The sequence below is a fragment of the Haliaeetus albicilla genome, chromosome 27, assembly GCF_947461875.1.
Source record: "Haliaeetus albicilla chromosome 27, bHalAlb1.1, whole genome shotgun sequence".
NCBI classification, from domain to species: Eukaryota; Metazoa; Chordata; class Aves; order Accipitriformes; family Accipitridae; genus Haliaeetus; species Haliaeetus albicilla.
The window spans coordinates 9,874,031-9,900,359 of record NC_091509.1 but is presented as its reverse complement, the minus strand read 5'-3'; the positions used below and the strand labels follow the sequence as shown (position 1 = coordinate 9,900,359).

General features: G+C 38.7%; 1 long non-coding RNA gene across 2 annotated transcripts in view; it reads right to left on the bottom strand.

Annotated features, from left to right (window-relative positions):
- Positions 1 to 16,237, bottom strand: part of LOC138682379 (uncharacterized) — a 58,297-nt gene extending 42,060 nt beyond the window's left edge. For both annotated transcript variants that reach the window (XR_011322478.1, XR_011322477.1), the window contains exon 1: positions 16,061 to 16,237. This is a non-coding gene — a long non-coding RNA (uncharacterized lncRNA). The remainder of the gene's footprint in view (positions 1 to 16,060) is intronic.
- Positions 16,238 to 26,329: the final 10,092 nt, after the last annotated feature.

Genomic DNA, 26,329 nt, shown 5'->3' with positions numbered 1-26,329 from the left:
AACTTGAATTCCTTGTCATGGAATGCTGCAGATGCCAGAAGTTTGCATAGATTGAAATGTCATTGAAAAACTCCTGGGAGAAAATCCATTAAAGACTCACATCAGCTGTGAATGCAATGTCTGTCACTGTTCTCATTTCTTTTCCCCGTGAATGATCCCTAAGCAAAATTAGATATCAACTTCACTCTTTCTTTCTTTCTTTTACCTTAGCTGTGCATGCACAGCTTTTACATCACTTCACAGGAGTGCATTTTATGTGCCTTTCCAGCGAAAGGGCCTGAAGCTAAACCCAGTGCAAGGGCCAAAACAGGCTGCTGTAGAACTGCACAGGGAATTGGATCCACCTTTTCTCCTTAGAAAATTTAGGATTAAGGAAATCAAGTTTCTTCCAAGAATCCAAACTAACCCTTCTCTGGACAAAAACCTACCCCATGCTTGCTCAGTCAGACCAGAAAGGACTGCCACAAGAAACCATGAGAAGAAACGCTGGCTACAGAGAAATGGCTTTGAAGTGCTGGATGGCTCCCCCAGAGAAAGTGGCAGAGGCAGATTTGGCAGGCAGAGGAGATGTGTTTAAACAAGTCAAAAATCAGGAATTGTAAGTGGGGATGGAACTAAAACCCAACGAGCAGGAAAGCAGAGTTCATACATTATCAGGAAATTGTATTTCACTTGCATTTTAGGAACCACATGTAGCAAATAATAGCTATGGATTTACTTGACAATCTTTGTAAACCTAAGAAAATGGGATTCATTATCATCTTTAGAAGATGAACCTCTATTTCATTTCCTTCTGATCCCTTTCAGTCCTTAATTTCATTTCTTTCTAATAGCTGCTGACCTCGATAACCTAACTAAGGCAAGAAAGTTCTTTTTCACGCTTGAGTCTGTAGCTTCCATAGCACCATCAGGTCCAGACTAAAGGGTCAAGGCACTTGCCAATATTTGCAGTTGTAAAAGGAAACATTGCCAAGGTTTAAAAATTGTCATCATCACCCTCATCAGGGAGATTTTCTGAAGGACTGTGAAATGTAGATAGAACAAAATCTGTGGTGGGCAAGCAATGAGGAAAGCCACTAATAAATGTCCTCACTTAAAAATGCACAAGCATAGTCGACTACGGCCTGACTGGGGCATGACCCAGAAACATCCACGTGTAATTTAAGTTCTACGTCATGCCCTATGCTATACCTCTGCAGCAATGGTATTTCATTTAATATTAGCAATAGTGGTACAAGATAAAAACGGTAGCAAGCAAGGAAGCTTCTCCATATTTGAAATAACATCCAGGGCACTTACGAAGGACATATTTCATTTTGAGTCACTGGACTGAAGTTGAGGCCAGTTTGTGCTCTGCAGTGCAGCCAGCCCGGCAAACATTCCTCTGAGCAGGCAGTGCCAGGAGCAGGCTGAGACACAAGGGATCCAGCAGGACACAATCACTGTGTAATTCCTAGTAAAGCATTTTAAGAACCTTTCTTTATTCTGTGACCATGAGGTACCACTTCCAGCCAGTTTCTTGCTGCTCACTAAGCAGTAAAGATTGAAAACGACAGAAGTAGGTTTTCTGACATTATTTCTTTGTGTTGACTGTTACCACAGGTCACAAACTATCTGCCTTTCGATGTTGCAACCTTTTTCCTTTCATCATATGAGAAGCAGTACTGTTTTCCAAAACTCTGCCTAACGAAGGAGTTCCTGGAAAAAACTTGTAGCCCATATGGCTGCAAAGGGATGTTGTGCTACTTGAACAAAAAAAAAAAAAACCCACACCAAAATCAAGCTACTGCCCATACTATCTTGCTGTATGTTACTATTAACACAGTTTACACAATTCAGTGGCTCGGTATATAAACTAATCAACTTGAAGGAAGTTGTGCTATTGGCATTTTTTTTTTTTAGCCAGCAGTCAGAAATGGGGAAACGAGCAGACACCATTCTTGTTTTTTAAGATGTTTTGTGACTAAGCAGCATTCCCATTTGCTTACACTGGATACTTAATGGGTAACAGATTCAACAGTTAAAGTGTACTGTAAAAGCCATTTCAGGAAACTCGCATCATGCTATCTCATGATAGCTAAAAAGCCACCTTTAAATATCACGCAGGAGAGTGTCAGTGCATTCAACTGACGAGTTCCCCTTTCCAAACTCCCTTAACTTAAGGAAACCTGCCACAGAAACAGACCGGGTTTAGTTTGGCCTTGATTTAACTAGTTCATTTTAAAAAACATACAACAGAAGCCTGATCTTACTATTGATTGAGTAGGAACAAGTTTCAGTCTGCCAGCATTACGATTTCTGCAATAATGAAATTTTCCAGGTGTTAGGCAGGTATAAAACAGGAAAGAAATGACAATATCTAAGAATATTTCAGCCTTGACATTTCCAGCGCATAGCTTTCACTTCACAAGTCACAGAACTCAATTTGTTCAAGATTTCTAAAACTGACACAGATTCCCAGACATTATCAAACAATAAATTTAATAATTATTACCTATTATGGCACTGCGTTGAAAGAAATTTGCATGATAAGGTTAGGCTTTACTGCTTTTTCTTGATGTTCCATCACTTATACACACAATTTTCTTTAAATGTGGACTAAATTTGACATTATGAGCACCTTGCATATCTGACCTAAAAATATTGTACCTTGATGTATAAATACATGTATTTAATATTGATGATAGAACTACATTTTCAGGATTCCCTGCAAATGTTTGGTAGTTTATGTGCTTGAAATAAGCTACTCAGCTGTAATGATCAGAAGTCACTAATTCTTCTCTAGAAAAGGCCAATGTACTTAAAATTCTGGTCTTGAAAAATGCCTGGTGCTCATGGACAACTCTCCCAAGCATGTGCCAAAACCACATAATGTCAAACTCCTAGCAGAGTCCTGTATGGTATGTAAGTTGAGTTGAACCCAAGTATACAATAGCATTAGGATTTTCTATTCTAATTAGGCCATCAAATTATTTTCATTATTAAATATAATTCAGCTATTTCCCTACCCATATGTTTGCACATTTTCAAAATTCTGGTTTGTAAAATTTCATTTTCTGGAGTGAGTTAATTTGATCAGTGTCCCCATTCTGTACATCCTGCTGTGGATGTGCACAAACCTCTCTGTGTAACCTTAATTTTTAAATGAAGTAGCTTGAATATATTTGATTTATCCTTTTAAAATGCATCTTCCATCTGTCGTAGCTGAGACAAACTCACTTAGTGAAAGGAACATTTTCCAAAATAATGTTTAAGCAAACTGCAGAAGTGCTACTGAAAGCTCATATTGAATACGGGGTTCTGTGTATTGACACTGATTCCAGAAGTCCTATCAGCTTCGCAAGGGGCTGGCCCCTTGCTCCCGAGCTCTGCATATCAGGCCTGAGGACAAGCAAGTCAGCAACAAACTACCAGCACAGTTCTCAAAAGGTATTCAAAGGATAGGAGAGAAAAAAAAGAAATCAGCCTAACACCTACCTAATTAAGATAGACTTCTAAGGCAGTTATGATCATAAGGAAAAGCAACTGTGAACAGAATCCAATTGTTTTAATTTGGGGATTATTTTTTTTTTTTTTAGTTTTCACGCCTAAAGCAATGGGACTGTTTAATAAAATACTTTAACAAAAGCATGCTGCTTTTTGACAAAATGTGCTGGTGGTTGAGAAGTGGTTACTAATTACATTTTACTGACTGTACAATTAATGCTTAAAGGCGCCTTTTTTTAGTTATGTTAAAAATTTGTGTGCGTGTACACAGTACAAAAAAAATATTGCAGACAATATTAAGTTAACTGTTTATCTGTAACCCAATGCTAGCAAAGATAACTGGATAGTTAGACAACTATGGAAATTTTAATAGTTTTATTTCCTGATAAACTTCTGCTATCTTGGATGACTTTATACACCCCATATCTAACACTTGCTTGGTATGAAATTTCAGTGACATGTCTGTTTACATACTATAATCTGCTGGAAAATGTGCATTTTCTCTTAGGTTTTGGGAGTATTTGTTTTCTCCTGAAAGAATGCAAAAGAAAAGACAGAAAATCTTCTACCATTTTTATACCTGTGTTCAGCCTCAAATTCATGTATTATTAAACTTGACATTTGCCAGGTCTTTCTCAAGTGCCTTGTAGTTCAGGTGTCTCTTTACTTTCCTGGCCCTTGAATCTGCAGTCATAATGTTTTGGTAGGTTTCTGTTCCTGCTTCAGGGCAGGCTTACAGTACTACAAGAATTTTTTTTCCCATAATTTATTTTATGTCCTGAGAAAAGCCAGTACCTTAGAAGCACAAACAGGAAAACACAGTAAAGGAAGGGAAGAAATTAATCCATATTTTCAAAAAATCCACTTACTTATCAATAATTATTGTATCTTTACTATCACTCACACAAAACTTGCCATAAGTTTGAAGAATGAAAATTAAATTCTGGGGTGGCTGTCAGGCAAGACTGCTTTAACTGGATGGGAACGCACTACTATTTGATCAGAAGGGTGTGTTGACTTATGGCACATACAACTGTTCTTCACAGTATCTCTAGGCCAAACTGACATTCGAAGCACCTGTCCAAGTACTTCATGGGTTATTTGTCATCATCCTTACGTCCATATTCACGGTCTCTCCAGCCTCCCCCTCTGCCATGTCCTGGCACCCTGCAGCCTGTACTCAGACCCTGTCTATGCCCAGTTAGCTAATGCTGTGGACTAGGCTGTCTCCCAGCTTGGCAGCAGGCTATCACTTAGAAAGCTGATTTTGCAGCTGTTTTGTCTCCTTATCCCACCTGCCTTCTGCTCTGGCCCCACGATGTGTAAAAGACAAAAAATAATACAGCGGGGCTCTGGATGTTATTGACACAATTGGTTCTTGTCTTCTTTGGATTAATGATGTATGTGTCTGCCTTGACTATGGCGCCAAATCTAGTTATTTTCTTGCAAGTTGCATAGTAACTCCTTAAGGCCCCAACTGTGTAATTAAGTGAGAAAGCTAGCAGCAATTGAAAAGAAAGTTTCTAGGCTACACGTTTGTGGCAAAAGGTTTGAAAACACAAGGAGCCTTATAACCTAAGGCTCCAAAAAAGGCAAAGCAAAAAAGGTCCTATGATGTTTTCTTTTTTCTTCATGACTTCTTTTTTCTTCATGACTTCAAAGTTCATTTTGTGAATTTTCTGGGCTCTGAACTCACTTTTCAGCACATGGGTTTGGCATTGCTAATGTAAATACTCAGTAATTAGCACAAAGCGTCCCTTTATTTTGGGCTGCAGTAATTTAGTTATGAGAAGTATTTCCCAATGTGAAAATCTTCGTGTATTATAGCACTAGATGCTATATCAGTATTGTAGGCTCTCAAATAACAACATCAATCTTATAACTTTTCAGTTCAAGGCACTATGTTATAATAAGAAAGTCGAGCCAGATAATGCTTAAAGATCCATTGTGGCTAAGTGTTTTTTCAAATTCCAGAAACTGGTCTCAAACACTGATGCATTGTCATTTTTCATATTTTGTTTGTTATATTGCATTAATAAAGAAAGAAACTGCAATTCACATTAGCATGTCATTGTAATTCTAAGATACGAACTGCTTTTTATTGTAGACTGAGCCGAAATAATTGAACTGATTCCACTTTGGTTGGTCTTTTTCAGGCTGAAAAAGGTGTTTGTCTATTTTATCTCCTCTGCATGGTAGGACAAATACTTCTGCAGTTATCTATCAAAACACAGCTTTTTCATCATTCTCGCCTCTTCTGCCTACTAGCTGGTATCATACAAATGAAGACTTATAGAGAAATCTCTCAGTTTATACTCCACATTATCTTACATCCACCAACATTATCCCTTCTGGAATTATCCTGAAAAACGTGTAAGAATTCACACCAAAATTTCGAGGCTGGCTTTTGGTTCTGGGTACATAATTTTGTACATGTATTTGAGCAAAAATATTCAACCCTATGTGCATATTTGTGTCTAGAAGTTTCCCTTCAGCTGGTGGACACTGCACTTACTGGGGATCTAGCAGTTTCCAAAACTGAATCTGTTTGTTGCATTTGATCGTATCAGTTCCTTAGTACATAGCCACCATTCCTGTACCACTGAACTTTGTGCTTAGGCATTGCTAGAGACAGAAGTACATTGAGCACTGTCAGTACATGGAGCCTTTCTAACCAGGGACTCTGAACCATAAACCATAATGGCAAGCGAGAGCCCACTAATGCACATCTGAATGACATGAAAAATTAATGCTTTGGCCTGCCTGAATGTTAATTACATGTTTCTGAAATCATAGAAGACCAAGTAGGTTAAACACAGCCTTCAAGTTACCACATCAAAACAGCCTGATGAGGAGCACACTGAAGACACTAGCTAAATTCATCTGTCCTTAGGAATTTCCACATAGCACCCAAAATGTACATCACCTTGCTACATACAGCGTATCCTGGTCACGCCCAGGAGATGTTCATCAAGTTGCACATAACAATAATCGATTTTAGCAACTACCGCCTTAATTAGACTGTGTTAACTAACTGATTTGTTTATTATTTCTCCCCTAAGAGACAGCTAATTATGGCTGTAATATAGGCCTTCCTATAAAATCTATTGTTATGTTGAAATTTAAGGGTGTCTCCTGCAACATGACTGACCAACAACAGAAACTAGGCACGGTTGAAAGCAAGCCTACAGCTTTATACTTTGGAAGTCAGATTTATCCTTTTAATGTTGGTTATCTCAGGTTATACAATTAGTTCGTTGTCTGGGCACTCTACAAGCAATGAGGAGACACACTGCAAAGGAAACCTCGACTCCTGCAGGTCAGAATGGCATGACTCCCACCCCAGCGCCTAGTCTCTGCACTTGGCTCTTTGGTGGGACCGCTCCCAAGGCAAATGCTATGGATTGAGAGGTCTCTGTGACTTCAGTTTAACTCTGTTCACCTAAAAAAATTAAAATAGAAATATTAATTTTTTGGTAATGTCAATTTCTTGCACACAAAAAAAAAGGGGGGGGATTTTAAATGAGGAGTATAAATCCCATCCATTTCAGCTGAGACAGTAATTTGAGTGCAGTCCAGCACTTCATACTGAAATTGAAATCACTGTGCTTCCACAGATATCAAGTTGAATAACAAGATGCAACTGAAAGTTGATAAAAAGATTCCTTTGCATTCACAAGAGCGATTACATTTAATCCACTTACCTCCTATTACATGTTCACCAGCTATTCCCCTCCTTCAGGTGTCTTTCACTAAGATATGCTAGCCAACACAGTCCAGATGGAGGCCTGGGCAGGATGACGAAAAGGCAGGACAAACTGTCTCAGGTGAGGGCACTAGAATCTCTTCCAGAACACTTTAACATGTCTAGCAGAGATCCAGACACAGCGATAGAGTTAAGAGCTATGTTCATTGCAGAACACAGGAATACACAGAGAAGGAAGTTTACCTAGGCATACTGAACTCAGACGTGGGTAGTCAGTGTGCCAAGAGGAATATATTTTATTCTATCATTACAAGGCACTTACAGAAGTAATTATGATTAATATAGGAACTTATGGAAGCAAGCTATTATTGTTTATGGTATGTATATATGAACAGTAGGCCTTCAGTTCTTGACCTTTATCACTGGTAATTTCTTGCCTGTCTCCCTAGAATTTACAGAAAGGAAAACATGCACCCGTCTAAACGTACAATGGCACACTACTTGCTATCCTCTGCTTCTTAATGAAATTGTGACTCTGACAGTCATCCAAAAGCAAAATGTGACCCTCTGTATATTTATGGTATTTACAAGGCACTAGGTAATTCCAAGACAAGATGTGTTTGCTGAAATGTAAAACGATAAGCTGTCAGGAAGGCTTGGTGCAGGTCTTCTGCACAGCGCGGCATAACAGCACTCAGCAGTTTCAAAGCAATTTGCATCACTTAAAGAAGCCAATTTATGTTGTTGTAAACAGAGCTTTTTCCTGCATTACAGGAGGTGGTACATACAAGCAGACAGGCTCAAGACACTCTCTAAAGTTTTTTCATTTGCAGAAATACATTATCTCTCTGCTGTATGCCAATGACAGTAAAATATTCCACTCATTTCTAAGAGTCTTCCACTCCAATGCACCCTCCCTTCTTCCCTATGTCCAGCTGTCACTCAGTTCAAATGACATTGTTGTTATTCTAGTTGTCAAGGTTTTAAAAGGGCAATACCAAAAAAGGTATTCGGTTTGGAAAATATGTGTTCTTGGAACTGCATATAATTGGTGACCTCATGACTTTAAATATAAACTCTGAAACCTAAGAATTTATCTGAAGAAATAGTAAGATTTCGTGCACATTTTGTTAATCATGCTTACTTAGGGTGACTTGAGGAGATTACTTGTTTTGTTCCGTTTTTCTTAGAATTTGCTTCTCAGCAGTTGACAGCACTGGCCAGTGTTGAAGGTAGTGGGCAAGCACCCACATGCTTCCCTGTTGAGGCTCTGATCTGGACCCCTGTGCTATCCAGCCCTACCTCAGAGCAGCTCTGCCAATATGCTTCGATCTCCACCCACAGCTCCTAACTCCATCCCTCGCCTCTTCCACGTGTCCTTTCTAGGCCTTGTCATTCACTCTGCTGTTGGGATGCTGTCCAGGACCACAAAACAGATCTGTAACAGGGACACAGATGACTTCTTCAGGACTGCCATAATGAGCAAGACCAAAGTTCCACCGCATTCAGCATCTCCCAACAACAGCCCATAGCAGATACTTAGGAAAGGAATATTAGTAGCAGGACAAGCAGAGAAAGACTATTCCCAAGTCCCAGGAGCACTATCATCATGTCTTTAGCTCATGTGCAGCTGCACATGTCCTTATTTCGATATATTATTAGTACAGTTTGGATCAGAAACAAATTGTGACAGGGTGGCTTTCTATTACACCATGAACGCTGTGGTGTAGTAAAAATTGCTTTATACATAAAGCTACCATTCTCAAAGTCACATTTACTTATAGATTGCACAGACCATGTCAAGATGTTTACAGAGACACAAACAAGAGACAGATTCCAATGACTGAAGCCATTATGTGTTTTGGGAGAATACAAGACAGGACAGGACAAGTCGTCACCCCTCTTCTGCTCAAGCCCTTTGGAAGGGGAGCCGCTGTTGCTGTCCCTGTGGGGAACCCGCACAGCAGAGGGCCTGTGTGCGCACACTTGCTGAAGGGAAAAAAGCAAGAGAGCGGGTGCTGAACAAGGCCTCGCCTTGCAGAGACTTCCCCAGCAGTCTGCAGACAGGGCAAGCAATAGGCAAAATCAACTTCATTATAGACCGCTGCATGGACAGCACTGTGTGCAGAGGGAACGGCAGTTTAGTGTAAAAGCTCCACCTGCTCCCAATTTGACTGCATGTCGTGCCTGACTGTAATTCCAAGGAAGACTGTTCCTACTTGCATCAGCATACATGGAAAGGTGGAGGAACAGATTTCACTTTACCTTTTATTTGAATTTAGCTGGGGAGGTTTTCTTGCCTCATCAACACTGGATAGAATAAATAACTCTTGTCACTGCACCCAAACATACCATCCGTACGCATCACACATGGGGGTAAAGGTTTTCCTGCTCCTTCTAGTAACCACTGTGTGGTTTTAGCTTTAAATAGTTAATAGCTTCTTGTGTTTCCTAACTGGACTATTCTCACTCTTTCCACTCCGCAAGGTTGCAGTTGTTTAATAAGTGTAACATGCTCCCTTGAAAAAAAAAACTGGCTACTTATAGGCAATGTGTACACATGTACACACTTTTTTTTAAAAATTGCTTTGTCTCTTTGGTTCCTTGTATTTTTTAATTTGTAAATTCATTTCCCATTTCTTATTTATGTTGTTTAGTACTCAGTTCCTGAACTATGCTTTGCCTTTTGATGAACATGCCCTCTGGTAAAAACAGCAGTAAAACAGGCCAAACAGCCACTATCAGCTGAACCAATTCCTGAAGTTGGAAGCAGAGCCACTCTTATTAGTGTAATTAACTTTTGTAGCTTAAAAGAACATGCACCCTCACTGATCTACAGTATGCAGCTGGTGATTAAATTCCCAAAAATTCATTTCACCAAGACATTTTGTTCTATTCCAGTTCTCCTGGGATGATCACATGGTCATTCAAAAATTGTTGATATGCACCATTCTGTCATTAAAAGGAGCTGAGAAAGATCCTAATACAGAGACATGGATTATTTCTTTTGAACCAGACTACAAGAGACGTTCTAAAAATAGCTGAGGAGAAAAACAACAGCATCTTAAAAGCCAAAAAAGTAAAGTAAATAATAGATAAACCTAGCTGAGAAGCAAAAACAACACACGCTAAAAAAATTTCAAATAAACCCCCCAGACAATTAAAAAACCCAAGCAAAGACTGGAAAAGAGAGTTGTAAAGTGTCACTGGAGAAGTCACAGGGGATGGCGAAGTCAGAAGTGCACAAAAACATGAACAGAATAATATCTTCAGCTGTCTGCAGAGTAGCTGGTGGGGAAAGGGAAATCTGGCTGGGGAGACCATGTATCTACCTGTATCCCTTGTGGGTACAGAGGCACCATTTAAAGCCAACTCCCTCCCTGTAATTTCTGTATCCTGTGGGCACCGGATGTGCAACTGATGTTCAGTTATTTTTTTTTAAACTATCAAATAGGTGGGGTTTTCCCTGGCATTGCCGGACATATCACTACTGCTTCACTGAACTTTATTCATTATACATTTCTTCAGTGAAGGAAATAGTCACTGGCCTGAAGAAAAAGACAGAGATCATTGATAGGCACTTCTGCGTAATAAGTAATGATTAGAAGGGGCTCTAAGTCTCACCTGATTGTTAAATAAAAAAAGGAGAAAGGTAAGCCTTTGAAAGTCTGTTGAAGCTTTAGCAAAGACAATTTAAAAATTAGTTCTCAAGAGAAATTACGTTCTTGGATATTCATAAACAAAGAATTCTTCTCCAAAAGCATCTACTCTCTATGAAAAATGTGGCTTTTATTGCCATTGAAAAACTGCCTGAAAAGCAAATAATTTTCTCCTGAAAGCTAATTTTATCAAACAAAAGTCAGTAATTTTCACTCAGGTTCATCACCAGCATCACACTGAAGCTTAAGTTGCATAGCATTCGCCCCTCCTTCTTGCAGATGCAGGCTTTCCTCCTGGACGTCTTGGAGCAGTAAGTCCCACCACACGCTGCCTCCTCTCACCCAGGGACACAGCTTGGGCAGCACGCTGCCACAGGGAGATACTCAGACTACATCTCTCCAAGATAATTCAGATAACACTTCTTGCTTCTACCCTACCTTGCTGCCTGCAGGTCAGATAAGCATCCAAATGTAAATAGTTTTGTAATGCCAAGGGCTCACCAAAGACTACTATCTTCCTTTTGCACCATATGTGTGTGTATTGTGCAAACTCCTTGCCAGTTTGTCATCCTATCCTTTCAGCTCTTTCCTCTTGTCTATTTTTTTTAACAAATAGACCCCTTGTAACAATCTTCAGTTTCTTGTCTGACTGAGGATGCTGCTTCAGTCCCACACACTTCGTTTTATTAGTATTTTGCTCCAGGCTTTTCTTGACAGTTCACTCCAGGTCTTCTACTACAAATATTTATTTTGTCTCCATGCTTCTTAGATTGTAAGTTTTTTAGCGGAGGGACTCTACTTCATCCATTGTAGATTTCTATGCGTATATTGCATGTATAAATTTATGGCACAAAGATACTGAACAACTGTAAATCTTAATTACAAGTCATGGTATATTCCCTGTTTCATAATCACATTACATTATCAATCAAATAATATCTGTCTGACTGAAATTAAATAATACATGGTTTTGGAAACTCTCACCTATAGCCAAATGTCAGTCATTGTGGAATGCTTGCTTGGAAGGGGAAAAGACCAGAGAAGCCAACAGAAATATTCTACCCATTGGTGAGAGGTAAAATAAAAGACCTGGTTGCCTTAAAACTGAAACAAGCAAATAAATTCTCTGCTGCCCCAAACCCTGCCTAAACCTCAAAAAATGTTAACATCTTACACGTGTCAAGAGGATTATTTATGAAACTATTTTCTTGTCAGCCACTGCAGTACATTCCGTCCCTTTGCTAAGATACTGTAAATTCATGAATGATGAGTAAAAGTCTTACTTTGGCAGAAATATTTATATTTATCTGAAAAAGAAAATTATCAGCTTGCTTCAATGCTAAGATAGTCTTTCAGTGACTAGTGGTATGCAATTATACCGCACACTCTCTCTGTGCTAGGGCTCTAATTTGTAGCAGACAGTGTTTGTTAGTTCAATAAAGGATTTCAGTTCGGCTGAAGCAGATTTTCTTCCTTAACAGCTTCAAATTTTTCTTCCAGTGTTAAATTCCAGGCTTTGGGCGCATGCTTTCTGTTGCTTCAACTTGTGAACAACTGTTATTCTCCTCCTGCAGGGAGACCTGGGTGCTAAAAGTACCGTGACTGCCAGCCTGCGCCGCAGCTTCTGTGCATCGGTGCCCGAGCCGGGGAAAGCAGTGCTCTCTGCTTGTAGAGCTGTGCTTGTAGCTCACTTGCTGCAGTCCCAGCTGAGGCACTCAAAGCTGAAAGTTCTTACTGATAGGTTTTCATCTAACAGCCAAACACACTCTCACCAGCTGAGATAAAAGAAAGCATCCTGCCCAGAGTGGTGGTTTTTCAGTGCACCAGGATGATTTATGCCAAATTTATGCCTCTCCATGGTATCATGGGCTAGAAGGTGGCTGGTGTCTGGGAGACAATGGTTAAGTGTGAATAGGTTCCATAAACCAGTATCACAAATAAACTAGTCACACAGATGCTTCCACTAAAGCAAAGTATGTTTTGTTTCCTTCTCCAAGTTGTAAAACAAGCATTTTATTGTTTAGGGAACTGATGATCTGAAACCGGATGAATTTCTATGGCCAGTGTTAGGCTGGAGGTTGGACTCAATGATCTAATTGTCCATCTGCCCATTAAAGCTATGATTCTATGAAACACAAGATGTTTTTCAAAGAAAGAGAGCTAAACTGCCGCTGTTTGAGAATGGGCTCTCCTCCTATCACTCTGAAGAGATCAAACAAAAGGAACAAGAGACCACATTTATGCTGCATCCCAAACACATCGCTAGGTGAGGAAGAGTCCAGAACTGACTCCTCTGAAGCTAATCTCCTCCACATTTCAGAGATACCAGAACTGGACCCAAAACTTCTGGTTTTGTTTTAAACCAGAGCATAAGAATAGTGTTTGTTGTTAATAAAAACCAAATTGCAGCAAGCTTCAGCAGTTCACTGCAGTAATTCATCCTGAGTGGCGGATGCTCCTAGGTTAGCATGGACCCAGAACCATTACAAAATGAGCCTTCCTCATGAAAGTCCAATAGCCCCTGTCCCAGAAAGCGAGGTCCAACCAGGAATGGTGATCTCCTCCCTGAAAACTCTTGTGAGCAAACTGGTATACACTTGAGAATGGAGTGGGAAAAGTTGATATAATTGAGTTTCCATTAATGGAATGTTAACTTCCTTGCTCATCAGAAGGAATGTGGATCATGACTTTATAAATGCATGTCTGTAATTATAATCATAATGCTTTATAAAAAAGAACAACCATTCTGGCTGGAAATTAGCTGTAAATTTCCACACAAACCTGAAATCTATTTTAAGCATAGTGCAGTAACAAATGTGAATTTGGTACAAGCTTGCAAGAAGTCAGATATAAATTTGGGTAATGCTTTCAAGTAGTCGTTCACTAGCAATGAATAGAATATAAAAATAGGGCAGGGGGAAGCTTTCCCTTGGACTGACCAGAATTCCAGCTCATTAAATCCTCATATTTTTTTAATGCAATGTTTGTTCTCATTATTTATCTTCATTTCATAACAGAACACTTGTTCTCATGAAAATATAACTTTGTTCTCACACCCTTTCACAGTACATGCCAAACTTTATTTCTGACATATTTAGTTTTGTTGGTATTCCACTACAACTTGGAAAAAGTAGTTACTGAATGACACGAGGCAGCCATAAACTTTAGGACAAGATGATCGCAATGCCAACAAGTTATCTGTAGGATCTGTTACAAAGTTAGCTGAGCTTCTGACCATTTGAAAAACAACCACTGATGAAACTCTCACAAACAGCATACATTTACTGATATCAGAAAATTTTCAATATTTAGACAGGGAAACAACCTCAGATTTATAAGCATTTTCTCACAGTGCAGACCTTCCATTTTTAAAAAATGCAGTAACCAGGTAAACTTATGTTTGTAACTTGGAACAGATATATCTGTATTCACAATTTATACCAAGTAGAACAGTTATTCTTTCATGGAACGCCCACTAAAAAAGATGTGCTTTGGGAGAGAAGGGTTTGAAACCTAGCTGATGATTTCCAAAAAGCAAACTTCAGCTCTGCTTAGCAAACCCTGAGTTCTGTAAGTTAATATGAAGAGCACCATTTTCAACACTCCCAAGGCCAAATGCTAAGAAGGAATCTCTGAGAACCTCAGCTTTCACTACTCTTCCCAGTGTTGTTGATTATTCTCTTTCCAGTTTGATGAATTTAGACTCTTTTTACTTATTTACAGATTTTAAACAAACAAAACTACGCCCACGCAATATGCAATACCCATGGGATATAATTGAGGCTAGTGATTAAGATAAGCAAATCTAACCAATACATCATTCCTGACCTCCCATACATTAAAAAAAAAAAAAAACAAGAAAAAAACCCCCAAACACAAACCAAAAAAAACAACCCCAAAACAAAACAAATACAAACCAAAACAAACCCCAGCAACTTCCAGAGACATTAACAGAGGCTTACTTTGCCATTTAAGAGTTCTTTCTAAATATAGTTTTAGGTCACTTCATAGCACAAAAAGGAAAAGCAGCAATGAAAGTACCTCAAGAATTATCTTAAGTGTACTAAGTACACTAAAGTACATATAACTGTGTTATGCTACCCTGATTTGCATGGCATAGTGATGCAGAACAGTTGTGCAACTGGAGAAACATCAATTATTGTTTCTATTCAGAAATAAACACAGGGGGTCTGAGCCAAGCTCTCATTGCCAAGTACCACTGATACATACTTAAACATGAATTCCTCATTCTCCTTTTTCCTCCCCTTTTTTATCTGAATCCAGAAGATGAATCAAAACTATTCATTTCCCTAAAATTTGATGTTTAAAATTCAAGTCTCATTTTTGTGTCCCAGCCCCTTTCTAATTAATATCTGTTTTACTGTTTTCATGTTTTCCATTTCACTGAGCAAAACAGACCGCTGATCTGTCCATCATCTTCTTGAAACAGATATGAAGCTGAAAAACAATATGATCTTCTCATTTATTCAATCACCCAAAAAATTGATGGCCCTGCACTCTGTCTTTAAGCTATCATTGAATTTTACTCTGGCTGGAACATTTTAATAATAACAGATATTGAGATTCCTGTAATCAGTGAATATTCATTAATACAAAATCACATAGCAATTCCTTATAATTATATGAAGTGTCCAAAGCATTGACCATTGAAGGAAACTTTAATTATAAGTTATTAAAATGAATTAGAAAAGGAGATAGTAATTAAATCCCAGTTGCTAGAATGTAAAACTGCTCTGAGATTAAATAAAATGGATTCCTCCTCCAGAAAGGGGAATGTTGGTAACATTTCTTTCCTTACAGTTATTCAAAATTTAAGCTAATGTTTATGGTAAGAATTGTTTTCTATAATAAAAATCATGGAATAAAATTCTTTACTCAATGAAGTTTTTCTAGGAGGACTATCCTGCTATTTTTTTTCTGTGAAACTTACATTGTTCAAATCTCCTTTACAAGAGAGACCACTTCATTAACAGGCCTGGTAAAACTTCATTGTCTTACCACTGGCTGCAAAAATAACAACTCGGTGGTAGAGTTAATGCTGAAAGAAAAGCAATTTCTCAGTGAACTACTCCTTTTTTCAAATATAAGTGGTAACGACTAATACTCTTCCTTATCTTCATCTTGCCAGATTTACTGCAGCAAAGATCTGTTTTCATTTCCCCAATAAACATCCCCAGTAAACACTCACAGCAATAGGCTATGTTTGCCAGTCTCCCTCTGGTTCAGTAAACAAATTTTCTGGTAGCATACAAAAGCTCAGGCTGCAGCAGTGGACTGAGAGCCTTTCCATGCTAAAGGAAGGGAAGGGCAGGCAATTCTGATGGGAGGAAATCCAAGGGCAGCTCCCAAGCGCAAGAGCAACTAGAGCTAGATTTCTCTGCTTCGCTGAGAAAGCAAGCTAAAATTTGCTCAATCTTAGTGCATAACCTCAGTCCACTGATGTAGATCTCTTGTGTTCTCCTCCACGTCAGGCACCATTTGCTTTCCTGAATGTCTTTCCAGGAAACAGTTGCATTTTCAAATTGAATCTGCTCAATGGGAGATTCAGTCCTGTATATATGAAAAGAAATTTTAGATCACTACTTTATAAAACATGAGTGCATCTTTGTTTGTGTCTCCAACTGACAAGTTAATCCTAGCTATCAGAAAACTCAGCGCTCCAATCCGAAGCTCTGAGAAGAAAGAGGTGTATATATAGAAGCTAAGTAAAACGTTTTATTTTCCCGGTTACGACAAAGTCAGTCTGTCATTTTTCAAGAAAAGTCATCCCATAGTTGCATAGACTAAAAGTGGTAAATTGCATATAAAAATAGGAATTAACTGTCTTCTAGGACTTTCCGCATTGATGTTAACTACCTGTAATACAAACACAAAAGTGTGAAACTCATGCTGCAGGGCCATGAAAGACTAAAGTGTATCTTTATGTGTAACAAAATAACTTTAATGTTATTCTTGTGACTACTGATGGAAATATTGATTTATTCCCCATTAAAATAATTGGAAATTATTTTGGAAATTATATTGGAAAAACATTCATGTTAAGGGAAGAAAAAAACTTCCCCCCATCTCTCTGTCAGCCATGAATTAAAGAAAATTATAATAAATAATACAAACGCCAATTAACCATGCCACACAACAAAGTTTAGGATTTGTGTTTAGCTCCTGTATCAATACACTAGAAGGTCTGGTCTGCACTATGCATAATTCAGAAGCTAGAAAACACACCAATCAAAGAGACAGGAAAGAAATAGGCATTGATAGAGAAATTAGCAAGGGTCCGTTTTGAAGATTTTTGTCAAAATTTCTTGAGGAATAAGACTCATTTGAGTGATACAACTTTTGGAATAAACTGATGCAAACTTGTCCAAATTCTTCATTAGAGTCAAGGAATGTTTTAAGGGGAATATTGCATGTCAGCATGTTTAATTTCTTCACCAATGAGAACACAAGGAGTGCTACGTGGTCGAAAAGCCACTGGGAGTGAGTGGAAAATACTGCTCCACTTTGGTACTGTGTGTCACTGTTTTATGGACCCAGAAGTACACACAGCTAAGGAAGAACCTAACTCATCAAAGAGCCAAAGATGTTCACGGGAGAACCTCCATGAGCGGCTGGCCTTCTTAAGTAAGAGTGAAGTATCTCAGGTTTTGTTTCTCAGTCTGATTGGTAAATGTGCAAGCAAAAGCAGTAAAATGGAAGCTGAGCTGATGAGGAGCAACCAGCAGGTTTGGACAGCTATGGAAAAGTTTTCAGAACACCTTTATCTATTCTGTGCTTACATCCTTATCTGTTCCTTATCTCCAACTTATCCCATCACTTGAGCTTTAGATTTTGCACTCAGATCTTCCCACCACTTGTTGTCACCCAGGGCTTTCTCCTTCCTCATCCCTCCCTCCCCCCAAAGAGCAATGCTGTCCTTCTGTGCAGCATCCCCTCACTTGGAGCAAGGTGGAAGCAAAGCAGAGCTCTGCTGCCTTGGAGGAATTGGGCACAACCAACCTGTGCATAGAGTGCTCCAAAGGAGAAGCCAAGTAAACCATAACAGCGTTATATACCTGTCCTGGGAATGATTTTGTGATATGCACAACCATTATTCCTGCTGTCACACTTACCAGCTGAACAATGGCTCCTGAAAGCCTGGAAAAAAATGCTAAGGCTAACCCTGTTCAGAAAGAATTCATGTCAGTAGTGTTTATGTCCACAAAGGCCTCTAAAAGAGGCCCAGTGTTGACCAAAATATGCTTGTTGGGGTTTCTTCAATAGGTCTAGCTGTCTTAAACTTTCTTACGTCAGCTAGATTTGAATATGTTCCCAAGACTGACTCTATCTTCTTAACAATGCTATAATTTCAGAAAAATTATCAGGAAGGAAAATCAGCCCTTGTGTTGGACAGATTATACATTAAATTTTATGTGGAAGAAGGCAGCTTTTGAAAGCAGAAATCCCTACCACTTTTCCAGGCAATACTTATTGAGTTTACATGTCCATGTTTACAGTTCTTCACCAGCAAATCAGCCTGAAATTACATGTCTGAAAATATGTGCCCTGTTTACAGTAACCGCTATTACCTTGTAGCCAATGAAAAGGCATTCAAGCACTATAGTTGTTGGTTACCTTTCCCTGGAATATCAGCTCAAAGAACAAAACATGGTGAGAAGTTTTCTTGGCTTCTGGATGCTAATCCAAATCCTTTGGAAGCTCAACAGTCATCTTATTGTTTGGGAAGAAAGATAAATTCTCATACTCCTTTAATGAAACTGGACTCTGACCACTTTGTAGTGTACTCTCTGCTAAATGTTAGGCTGTGAAGAACAACTGATTTTTTTGACAGGTAAATGCACAGAGCAGATTTCAGAAGAGCTTTTACTGTGACTGGCATATGTTGCAACGCCACTGTTTTTGCTTTAAAGTCAGTAAAACATGTTTAATAGTTTCAGTGGCAGATGACAGTGCCATCCTTAATATTAAACTATTACAGAAAACTCACCATTGTTAAAGATGGATTTCCTATAGTGTGATATTGAAAACAGGTAGGATCCTTTCTCTCCTGGGAGAAGAAAGATTCTATTAGCTATGTTGTTGACTACCTTACATTCTTCCCTTTCGAAAAATTATGTGTAACTCAGTTTACGGAAAAGATCTCCAGCGAAACTCAGTGGCTCCTATAGCTGTAGAAGCATCCTTGCTTGAAACAAGGCATGTCTGAGTGATAATATACTAATTACCATAGACTAAGGACCATAAAGCTGATGTAACAATGGCTTTAAAAAAGCAGTCTTACTAGTAATATGTCATCATAAACTCTCATGTTTTCAGTGTATTAGCTTACATTGTTCCTATTGTCTTAAACGGTTTCATTCTTTGGAGAAGATAAATTAGTGTCTATGAAGGCAAAAGCAAATAAATGTTCATGTGGTACTTTGCCAAGAAATCCTTTCTACTAGATTTTGTATTTTTGTAAGTAGCTTATTTAGAAAATCTAGCATAGTCACAATACATTTGACTCAGAATATTGAATACTATATCTTGATTAGTTTGAAAACCAAACTAACTCTTTCTGTGATGTTTTCTCCCCATCCAGTCCCATGATCTCATCCTGATATTCAAAATAATATTTTCCCACAGGTCAAGGGATACAAAAATAAATATATTTCCACAGACGCAAGTTGAAACCATTTCAATGACTATACCTCATTGTAGAGACATGCTCCAACAGAAGTTTGCACTGATCACTAAAACAAAGCAAAGACACTCTAGCTATTTTCAGCTGTTGGAAGAACAACTACAAAATCATACCTTAGGTTAACTGTAGCAGCAGATATAGCAATAGGGAACAACCTAGTGAAATGATGGTTTAAAAAAAGCTTTTGACTCTTCAGGTGACTCCCTTATGTTCCCAGAACTATTTCTGGTAGCTTACCCACTGATATCTTATTCAAGTTTGGGTAAAGAAAAGGCTAAGATTACCTCTATTTCCTTGTAATGACCAGAAATGTTTCAAATATAACAAGTTTTAAAAGCATGTATTTTACTCTTTGGCTTATTTGTTAAACACAATATACTTTGTATGTGGTAAAACTGCAAAGTTTCTCCGATTTTTCTGTTCAGCTCTGTCAAAAGCACAATGATGTGAAAACTAAAATGAAATTACATTCCCCACCATAAGCAGTGAGCCCTCTCTCTGCCAAGGGGTGAAGTTTTGGAAGCAGCAGTCCATAGAAATACATCATCAGCAAAGCTTCTGTAGGTCCCTTGATGCCACTGGGTCCAAGAAACAGCATTTAGGCAATGAACTTCCACAGAGGTCATGAGATATCTGTGGGTTTACAGGCCAAAGCCAGCTTCTCTTCCTATTCAACAAGGGTCAAGAAGATCCCAAAGGAAATGACTGACATGTGTTGCCTGGAGCTATTTACTTGTACTATTAATCCACCTCTAGTTGCATCCTTTCTCCCACATAGCCTCCCAATTTTATACAGAATTTTTATAGTATTTTAATCTCTAAGGATTTCATTCATTCAAATAAAGCCAGCCTGAGGGCAGACAGTTCTGCTGGATAAGGAAGAAACATCCAGTAACTGTTAGCCACAAACAGGAACAGAGTTAGGAGTTTTACTTTCTTCCACTTACATTTCTCTTAAAAACCTAGGTACTGCTGGTCCCTAGGATTTTGTCATTTTAGGCATAGTTATTGAGACTCATGGCAAACACACAGAGGAATGGCAGACACTACATAAAAGGTTCTAGCAGAGTAGCAACAAATTAGTCAAAAAAAGAATCCCTGGTTGCATTCCTTGATAACTTTGAAAACATATTCCTCAATAGCTTTGACACTAGCAAGCTTCCTGCAGCAAACTTGTCCTACCACGCTAGTTCAGGCCCACTGAACCCAGTAAGTCTCTGTGCTACCTGCAGTAAGCATTACAGTAGCCCCTGATCACAATCTCCAGCATCCATTATCCCAGGAAAACGTCCTTCTGAACACAGCACCTATGTAAAGTGAGATTAGCTTTGTAAGACCTACATCTGTAACATGTAAAATCCTTTGAATACACACAGTGCTCTTAAATCAGAGTATCAAAAGGAGACAAGACTTACCCTTACCCATGAAAGAGCACACCACCTAGCCCCAAATTCAGCCTGACAACAGCTAACACTACCTCAGCTGCCAGACTGTTAATTGACTCCTCAGGTGGAGTGAATTTGAGGATAATCTTTCCTAATCCCTGATTGTTGGGCTGTGGTGTTAGCCAGGAGAGTTTGTAGCCTTCCAAATCTCTCCTTTTTCCTTCCAGTGTTTACTATAATTTTCTCATTTCCTATTATCATTATACTCCATTTACAATCGCTGGCTAAAGTCTCATCCATGCTGCTCTTACGCATTTTGAAGATGTGAAAACTGCGTGTGGGAACAACAGTGAGTGCCTGGTCTCAGCCCTCTCTTCGGTTTCTTGTTATACGTAGAAGAGAATCCCATTTCTTGCTGTCACTCTCAGCCCCTTATTTTGGTTGCCAGCAGCATCAGTACAAAACATGAGGATGTTCTCACACTCCGAAAGCTTCGATTCACCTCCTTTGACATGAATGCTATTGTACCACTATGAAAAGCTTAACGTCTACTAAACTGAAGTATGGAGAAACATGGTGACTTTCCTCACAGCTGCAAACAGCTTCATAGTTTAGGCTACAGGTTTGATCCCTGACCTGACTCCAAGTCCTCATGATAATTAGTAGTCTACTTTTCCTCAGCTTATCATATATACGCTGAAATAAAATTTAAACTAAATTAATTTAAATTGTAAAGTCAAAACTCCTAAAGGTTATAAATGCTACATGTATTGAAGCTGGAGATAACTTTTTCTTTCTTTGTTCATTCATTTTGAAAATTGAAGGAGACAAGGGTATATGCTAAAAGTAAATGTAATTGCTGCCACACGATTATGATAACACGAGACTGATAACTCCTACTATGACTGCTGGAACTGCATATGTGATACAGATAGATTAAAGGGAAAATTCATCCCACCTCACCCTCCTTAATTCGTTTTTCCCAGGAACCTCTACTTCAGATGTTGTGCCAAAGTGCAAAAGTGGGAGGCAGGAGATATGGTGGGTGTATACTGCTGGTAAGACTATCTGAATCAGGTCTGTCCTTATACCCCTCACTGCAATTTGTACTGCTGCTGACCTCAGGGAAGGGGGATCCAAATCTGTGTCTAGCTTCAGTGTTTGAAGTTATCAGCCTACCAATATTGTCCTGGAATTCTTAAGTGAGAGAAGGGAATTCGTGGTTTTTTTTGCTGTTGGTAACACAGCCTAACCAGAACTGCCTAGAAGGTGGAAAGATGCAAGGACTTTTCACCCCGCTGAATGTCAAGCCTTATCTGCAAACAATGGAGAAGTTAGAAAACCTTTTAAAAATAAATGAGTTTGCAAGAATACTTCTATAATCAAGACTGTCAGACACTTAGATGCTGAGAGCATGCTGTAGCAGTGCCTCAGGAAGATGGCTGGAGAGCAGTGGCAGCCAATATTGGTAACTGAACAGCAATGATCAGTCACCCAGCCTATCCTGAAGGTACCTGGGGATGCACATGAACACATGCAACAGGGTAATCCACTCCGCTGACAGATACAGATCTAGTTATGTGCTAGAGGCAGTGCCTTGGGCCCTCAGCAAAGAAGCCAGCACTGAAAATCTTGTAGGACACTAAAGGAGTTTCCATGGGTTACTCTTTCCCATGCCCCCATCACAGGCCAGCTCTGGACAGTCCTCAAGACGAAGGGCAGCCAGCAGCATAGCTGTTGCTTGGCTCAGTTGCTTTGGGAGACCCAGTCCAGCTCAGACACTGGACAGAGTCTGAGTATAACCTGGGCACCTCTGTTTAGAGAGAAAAATATGCCTTCTCCCCCAAACTGTAGTCCTGCATCACCAATATACTATCTGCCTGTAACACTGACTCTTACTTGTGTCATTTTTTGCAAGTCCCATAATCTTGGAATCTTTTTCACTTTTCCCAGATACTGTCTTGGCATCAGCACAAGATTTCAGTGTGCTGAAATTTCATTTATCATCCTTAACTGATCAACAGTAGATACCAAATGTTATTCCTCACAGTTGGCTAAAATTCTGCACTACATTCTCACTTGTAAAACAAGCATTTAACTGCATTTGTGTCCTTCTGGCCTTATGTCATGGTGCTGAGAAAGGAAGCTCTTCCTTCTTATAGAAAGAGGAAATTTGCAATGAACTTTAAGCTATCCTGACCACAAGTTTGTAGATAGTTACTGCTCCATGCAACCACAAAACATTAACTAAGTTTATTTTAATAAAATGTTCATTAAGTTGCTATTAGATATAACCCAGAACATCCATACCTCTGTCAAAATGTCTGCCATAAGTTTGCTGCAAACTCATCTAAGTAAAAACCCATCATACTCATTATTCGATCCATAAATGTCTGAATAAAAAGTGAGAGAATGATGAATCAGAAACAGAAGTCTGTAGAAATAGCAGTGCTCAAGCTGTGAGTTGCACCAGCAGTCTCCTCATCAAACGTAAATCACTGCTGTGTTAAACCAGCTTGATGTAGCCATGACTTGACTGAAGTAATAGGAAAGAAAACAGTAGTCATTACAGCATAGAATGGGTAAAACACACAAATGAAACAATGTCTGGAGAAATTAGACCTCAGGGGGGTAATAAACTTGAACTAATTTCATTAAACAGAGTTTGAAGCTTTAGGAGGGGAAGCAAGAGACAGTTTATAAATTACATGAACTGAGGGTTGAAATGACACTGTTGGGTTTTTTTCTGGCACCAGTTCTTAAATAACATCAGTTTCTGCCAGCCTTTCCACATGAGCTCGGAAAGCTGTCATTGCCTCATGACTCCATACTCTAATACCAGCACTTCTAGCTCTCCTAGTTCTAGGATATGTTGAGTCTCTTTGATGATTTTATTCAAAGTGCATCTGATTTTATTGGCTGCCACGACATCAGTGTGGTCACAGACTCAGACTGAGAAGCCCAGGACTCATACTTTTTCCTCAGTAGCTGCAGAGTTTGGCACACCCTGATCTGGCCTAGACCTATACAGGCAGGTCATGGGAATGGGTACTACTCAGGATGAGACATAGGTGACATTTTCAGAGGATCATGTCCTTCAGGGCACTGACCTATGCAGATGCCAAGCTCTTCTCCATCCAGATGTTCTGTATCAGAAGTGCTACATTTATATCCCACCTGTGAATCAGACATCTGAATGCCTTTGCAGGGCACCTCTCCCAGCAGCATTGGCAAAACACTTGAAAATACTTCTCATTTTTGGCTGGCCTTTCTCAGCAGCTCTACAGGTCAATCAGCTGAAGTCCCCTGCTAGATTCAAGTAGCATGCTTAGCAAAACCCTCTGAAATGTGGGAAGTCGCATGAACAAAACAAGCAAAAAGCAGTCTGCATCATATCCTTTGGATGAACACAAATGAAGCAGACCATTTTGGAGATCCCCAGTCTAGTATAATTTCTGTTTCTGTCAAACCAAGTAGGTCAGCAGCATGTCTACAGATGACACAGCATGTTATCATTGCTTATACTTCCATAAAACACAGGACAGCTGGCATAATGCTTAACAAAAATAAATATTATGACATGAAATGCTAGCGTTGCTCCTTATCTAAGAACATTAATAATGCTTTGCATATATTCATCCAAGTCTAGGAGGCACAAAATATATATGTATATCTGTTAGAAGATAAAACGATAAACTCAGTAACAAAAACTTAGCAGGGATGATGGAACAGAGTGACAGGATAGGGAATAGACTTTCAGTATTCATTAAATGCTGCACTGCAAAATTAAACTGAAAGCATTCTGAGATACAGAAAAGAAACTACAATATATATGGTGTAGTATAATGTTACATCTGAATGTTGCTTGCAATTCTTTACACTTATTGTCGTATCTACTTTCACGTAGAGTAATCCCATTTCCTTGACATCTATAAGAACAGGAGCACTGAGGAGCACTGGTGTTTTATTCATACAGATTCTTTTTTTCTTGTAACTTATCTATGCAGAATTTAGAAGCAATATTGAAATCATCATATACAAATGAAACACTGCATCTGCTTATTGATGGGCACAGAGAGATGAACAACCCAGGTTCCAAAACCATTCTCTGATTAAGGATGCTTCCTATTTAGGAAGCTGCAGAGAAGGTGTCTCTAGTCAGAATGCAAGGTTTGCATATAATGAAAACTATACCATCATGTTCTTTAATTTGTCTAATACATTTCTTTTAAAGATTTTATTGGTAGGACGTGTACCTGCTATATTTAATAAACACTTTTCCAGCTAGCCAATTACATTCACATAGGTGGGAATAAAGAAATAAAACAGTCTTCAGTATGACATGAATGATAGTCATAAGAAAATAGCTTTATTATTTACTACCAGTTGTTAAAAGACTGTCATTTATGATTATTAATTTTGTGGAGCTTATCCTTATTCTACTAACTAAATTTGGTTTTAGTAGATAAGGCAACAAGAAAAGCAGTTGGCAAGTAACAAGCACACCTTTCTCCTTAAAATGCATTTTACATGTAACAGTTATACTAAAGTATTTTTAGGGTACAGAGAGATAACATTTATAAGTAGAAGAGTAACATATGCAGGCCAATTATTTAGTTGAAGATAGTGTGTTCAATTAACTAATTTCATATATATAGGACCAAACACGTTCTTTTCAATAAATAGAAAAATCCATTTACTATAGAAAACTATTTTCTTTCTAAGACACAAATACACTAATAAGATCCATTTTTCCTATGAAAGTGTTTTCAGCTAACATACAAAAGATCAAAGATGCATAAGAAAGTTTTGTGTCTTCTGAAATGAAGGTTGAGTCTGATTTGTGGAAAGTGTGGCTATAGATAAAAGGAAAAAACCCACTGAAATTAGTGTAATGACAGCATCACAGCAAAAATGAAATAGCTGGTAAAAACAGTTGTGCAGTGACATGTTTTATTTCTGACCCCTTTAGTTCTTTTTCTTCAATAAATTAAAATATTAGTTCCATTAAATTTCCACTTACTTACAGGGCCAACATTTTACCTGGAAAACTGGAGTTAGATTATGCAGTTAGAAAAGTCCTAAGAAAGACAAAGAATATATTTTATGATGAGTGTCCATAACCGCAAGATTAAGAAATACGCAGGCTCTGGCATAAGTTCTCTAAATACAACTCTACATCTCAAAGCAAAATTAACACTATGGATTTGTACTGCTATTTGTGAGAATGCCAGGAACTGAAGCCACATCTTGTAATTTTTGGAAGATCATTTGGGGTCAGACTGCTCTAAATCATCACTGCCACAGCTCTGGATCTCCATGGACAGCAGCTAAGCAAACAGCTGCAGCCTTTCAGCTAAACTTTCACTCACTCACTTACGAAACAGGG